The sequence below is a fragment of the Rhagoletis pomonella genome, unplaced genomic scaffold, assembly GCF_013731165.1.
Source record: "Rhagoletis pomonella isolate Grant_MI unplaced genomic scaffold, Rhpom_1.0 Rhpom_scaffold_00002, whole genome shotgun sequence".
NCBI classification, from domain to species: Eukaryota; Metazoa; Arthropoda; class Insecta; order Diptera; family Tephritidae; genus Rhagoletis; species Rhagoletis pomonella.
The window spans coordinates 114,293,385-114,299,032 of record NW_023458556.1 but is presented as its reverse complement, the minus strand read 5'-3'; the positions used below and the strand labels follow the sequence as shown (position 1 = coordinate 114,299,032).

Sequence of the window (5,648 nt, the reverse complement as noted above, 5' to 3'; positions counted from 1 at the left end):
AAAAAACAAAACCATATTTAGAAATGAGAAAATGATAACAAATATAAATGTAAAACAAAAAGAGATTATTATATATTATTTTAATTCAAGCCAGATTAAACGAATCCACAACTATGTTTTTCAAACAACAAAAATAACTCGTGTTTATTTTATTTTCTTCTAAAACTTTGAAAGCAAAAAAGGAATACGGTCACCTTTGGCTCATACAGCTGTCATCGCCCAGCAGGGCGATAGAAATAAATCTATCGCCATGAAACCCAGCGAACGAACTTCGCATTTCGCTTTGGCTGTGTTCAATTTCATAGGCTTGCGGGTGTTCTAATTTTGGCCCGCGCGAATTTCGCTGTGGTCAGTTCGGTGGCGTTAGTTGTTTTCGTATTCTCCAGCAAAAAATATCCAGTAACTTGCCAGGAAGCAAATTTCGGAGAGTAAGCCAATATTTACTCCCAATGAGAGAAATATGCAAGCACGAAAACGCAAAACCAGCAAGAAGTTGCATGATTTATGAACAGCTAATTAATTTGTTATTTTCCGACGCAATTTTCGAAGAAGAAGGGTATTTCCCATCTTAATGTATATTTAATAGGTTTATTTTGTCAATTGCAACCCTAAAATCACTACAAACAACTCTTTTGGTAATGTGAAATGCATTGAGCATGCTATCATCTGTTTTTCTTACTAACAAATAGGTACTATTAAAAATTTTCTCTCTCAATTCTTTCTCTTTCGCTGGTTTCTTGCATGTTTTTGCGTACGAAAACGACATCCAGTAAAACCCAGTAAATTTAGTACCGGATTTTACTGGACAGTGCGTACGCGAACAGGGCTATTGTATTTCAGCTATAACTAGGTTCTTTCCCGTGCACAACGTGGGATCCCCCGGGTGCCCAAAATAGCCCAGAATGGTAATTATCTAGGTGAGCTTTCAACCCCCAAAATTGGTCAAAATTTTGGAAAGGGGGTACCATTAGAATCGTCTGGACCCCAATAACAAGAATCCGAAAGCGGAAATTAACTTTTTTTACCCGATCAAAAGTTATTAACCTACGCAGAAAGGTGTTCTCTGCAAAAGGTGTTCAGCGCCTTTTCTTCGCAACACAGAAAGAGAATTCTACTCTGTGAGGGTTATAATCCCTAACTGCGGCCGAAGGCCGCCTATTTAGAAAGAAGTTCTGCGCAGAAATACTTCGGCTTCTTTTTATGGCAATACAGAAAGGAGAAGGAAGTGAGGGTTAAAATCCGTAATTATCTAGGTGGGCTTTCAACCCCCAATATTGGTCAAACTTTTGGAGAGGGGGTACCATTAGACGCGTCTGATCCCCAATAATAAGAATCCGAAAGCGGAAATTAACTTTTTTTACCCGATCAAAAGTTATTAACAAAAAATTTTGGGGGTTGAAAGCCCAACTAGATAATTACCCCCAGAATTCATTCCCGTACTCAACAAAATGGGTAATAGAGGTCGAAAGTTGGTACGTATTGGATCGTAAGTGTCCTCTTCTCGAAACAGCTCGGACTCTGGGTTGACTTCGCGACTTTGAACAAAACGACTTTATGGTGGGTGTAGAGGGGGTGGTACACATCACGAAACTGAAAACCGGACGGCGAGGAAACTCATAGTTTACGAGTAATTTGTTGTTAAAGTTGAAAATTTCACCTAACAAAATGTACGATAACAAACCATTTCAAACAAATACAAGTGTGCAGGAAACACACATTCCAACTAAATTAAGCTCTTTGAACGTTTTTCTATTTCATATTTTATTAATTTCATTATTTAACGAAGAGGAACACGTTTATAAATTTGTTTACTTTTCTTTAGAGAACCCAACCAGTATGAAAGTGCAAGTATGGACAATTACCGAAACGAAGATGGCCGCATGTGTGATTAAGTGTTGCCAGAATACGTTTCAAAATGTGTTGCCGGAGGTTCAAGCGTAAGAATATTATAAAGGCGAATATGATAAGTTCTATTTTATTATGAGTTCTATGAGAGAAGTTCTGCTCAAAAATACTTCTTCTCATTTTCTTCGCAACGCAGGAAGAGAATTCTACTTTGTGAGGGTTATAATCCCTAAGCGCGGCCGTAGGCCGCCTACGCAGAAAGAATTTCTGCTCAAAAATACTTCTGCTTATTTTCTTCCCCACACGGAAAGAGAATTCTACATTGTTAGGGTTATACTCCTTAAGCGCGGCCGCAGGCCGCCTACGCAGAGAGAAGTTCTGCTCAAAAATACTTCTGCTCATTTTCTTCGCAACACAGAAAGAGAATTCTACTTTGTGAGGGTTATAATCCCTAAGCGCGGCCGAAGGCCGCCTACGCAGAAAGAGTTTTGCGTCATAAATACTACGATGTCAGAAGGTGTTTTATACACTTGACAAGGCAACACAAAAAGGAGAATTCTGCGTAGTGAGGGTTATAATCCCTAAGCGCGGCCGAAGCCCGCCTACGCTAAAAGAGTTTTGTGTCAAAGCTACTGACATCGTAGAATTCTGCGTACATAATATTCATAATTGCTATTGAACACATAATACTCATAATTGCTATTAAACTCATAATACAATAGCACTTATCACATTCGCCTTTATAATATTCTTACGGTTAGAACATCTGGCAACACATTTTGAAATGTATTCTGGCAACACTTAATCACACATGCGGCCATCTTCTTAAAGGCCTGCTCAAACAGGTGCGGTGCGGTACAGTGCGGTATAATCCCGTACGATATGCGGTATCAAATACCATGGCGGTATATGGGAACACTCAAACAGACGCGGTATTGGAAGTGCGGTGCACCGCGGTACAGAACTCTACCGCAGCATGCACAGTTGACCGCGCGGTATAAGCAGATATATCGTAAGCAGAGTTGCAATTTAGAGCTAGAGTTCTACCACATATTTTACCTACAAAAGTGTTACAGATTATAAATTCTACCTTTTTTATTAAAAAAAAGTGAGTATTAAAAGTGCTCGTAATACATTTATTGGCATATACTACGTTTATACGTAAGCTTTTTGCAAATAAAAATAGTTGGCAAATACCTAACTCACTGTTTATTCGATGGTGAAAAATTCTTTTTTAATATTGCCTGATTATAAAAAGGCAATAATATGACCATAGAAAAAGAAAATAAAGTTAAAAATGGCAACGTCTTGATTATAAAAAGGCAATAAGATGGCCATCGAAGAAGAAAATAAACCTAAGAATGGCGGCGTCTTGCGCTTATTTGCAAATAGTACCACTAATCAATACTTATTTGCGTGATTTAGTTATTTGCAAATAAAAAATTAACTCAGCGTTTATACGGCAAATTTTACCATTTTGCAAATTGTTATTTGCAAATATTACGTGCGTATAAACGTAGTAATAAATGTGATATTCTTTGGTTTTGTTTCTCACAAAGGAAATAAAATAAAGTTGAACTTTTTCGTTTGTTCAAAAATATTTTTCAAATCTAGCAATGTTGCTCAGAAATATGAACGGGAATTTTAGTGGAGTTTATTCTTTCTCAAAACGTACAAAATGGAGCGTAAATATGGAAATATTTAAGAAATCTCTCTTCGTGGTCACGCAGTTGGGGCATCAGGCTGGAAAATTCACCATCTTCTTTTCTTCTCAAATTTATTTCGTGTATTCTTTTTCTTAAACATATACATAAATTAAGAACTTTGTAGGATAAAACAAAGATATAGGCATATTCATACCTTCTGTTTTCTTCATCGAGAAGTGCTGCTAAAAGCGTGCCGTTAATTTGAGCTCGTCATCTGGCAACAATGTTCTTGCTATACCGCGCTGTACCGCACCACGCCTGTTTGAGCAGGCCTTAATTGTCCATACTTGCACTTTCATACTGGTTGGGTTCTCTAAAGAAAAGTAAACAAATTTATAAACGTGTTCCTCATCGTTAAATAATGAAATTAATAAAATATGAAATAGATAAACGTTCAAAGAGCTTAATTTAGTTGGAATGTGTGTTTTCTGCACACTTGTATTTGTTTGGGGTACTCCTTATGAATTTGTACAACGATTTTTGGTTGCTGTGCCCAAACGCGTGAATCGAATGAAAAAACTTTTACACACACTTGTAGACAACAGTTCACGCTTTATTACAAAAATTTAATTTACTAAATCTGTGCACTAATTTAACAATAATGTCGGTTGGAAATATCGTATTTGTTGCAAATTTTTGTTATAAATTTGTATATACATTTTTATATACAAGATATTTTTATAAAACACCCGTAACCAAAATAGACATCACTGGGGCGGCAGCCCCAGGTTTACCACACAGAAAGGGAATTCTAGTTACCTCATCCTTTCCCAAGGTTATGTCACACAGAAAGGAGAATTCTACGTACTAAGGGTGTTGAAAAATACATTGTACCAAACAAAGTCGATACATTGGACAACACTGGTTTGTGAACGCACTCACTCACTGAACGTCCCTTTTCTTTTGTAAACTTCATTTTTATTAGCATACTGTTTTCTTATAGGGCTTTCGCACGAGGCGATTTTACAGGCAACTTTTGCGTTCAACTCACGCAGGGTTGCACGAAAAAAAAACATTTGCATTAATCTTAAGACCGTCCTCACTTTCAAACATTTTATATATTTTAAATAAATTAAGAGTATTCATCTTTTTAAAAAATATTCAAAACACGTTTTTTATCTCCGCCGGAACACAAACAAATGAAAAATAGCTGTAAGTATATACATATATGTACATATAAAACGGCATAAATTTTCCCGCTTCCAACAAAAACAGTACCCTTTCCAAAAAAGTCCGTTAACTCGCCTTGTTTAATTAACTAAAATATGCATTTGCAAATACATGCATTTATATTTTTTATTATCGCTGAATTCTGAAAACTCAAAAGCAAATCATAATATAATAAGTATATCAAATGAAAGGTAAGAACTTGCACTTTTTCAATAATATAAATTTTTTTAGCATTGATTATGGACTTTTTCTAAAAAAGGGTTACTTTATGAAAAAATTATGAAATTTTTTTGGTTTTATAATATTTTTGGCTTAAATATATAAAAAAGCATACACATTTTATATATCAGCTTGAAGATAAATTAATTGTCTTTATTTTGACATCATTGGTTTTTAAATCGGTTACGTAGTTTAGAAAATATTAATGTTTTAAAATATCACAATTTTTTTGTTTTACCTCTTATATCTGCTTTGCTTTTTAATTGCGGCAAATAATATTTATATAGTTAAAATCAGCGTAAAAAGTACTAGCAATCTGCATTTTTAGTTTTTCTATAGCTGAACGGTTGGTTATCTTGATGTATGCCCAAGAGTTTACGGGATGTACATAGCTCAGTGGTTAACGCTTCTGACTTTGAACATCGAATTCGCAGGTTCGATCCCTGCTGAAGTTTAGAAAAAAGAAGTCTGATGAGGAGATGTGGTGATCTCCGAAATAGTGCTATAACTTCTACCGCTTAGACTTTGTTACTTTTTCAATTTTTCCTAATAAACAATCGTGGTACAAAGCTCAATAAAAATATTAAAAATAAAAATGTTAACAAGCCACAATAACATTGACAAAATACATAGTTTAGGAAGAGCCTGCCTGAAACTATACAAAAAAGCAAATAAGCAAATGGATGTATAGAATTGACAACAACAACC

The 5,648-nt window shown here is 35.4% G+C and overlaps 1 long non-coding RNA gene across 1 annotated transcript in view; it reads right to left on the bottom strand.

The window, feature by feature from the left end:
- Positions 1-3,475: 3,475 nt before the first annotated feature.
- LOC118734361 overlaps positions 3,476-5,648 on the bottom strand; it is a 3,033-nt gene continuing 860 nt past the window's right edge. The window contains exons 2-3 of the long non-coding RNA XR_004992387.1: positions 3,706-3,864; positions 3,476-3,642 (exon numbers count right to left, since the gene is read on the bottom strand). This is a non-coding gene — a long non-coding RNA (uncharacterized LOC118734361). The remainder of the gene's footprint in view (positions 3,643-3,705; positions 3,865-5,648) is intronic.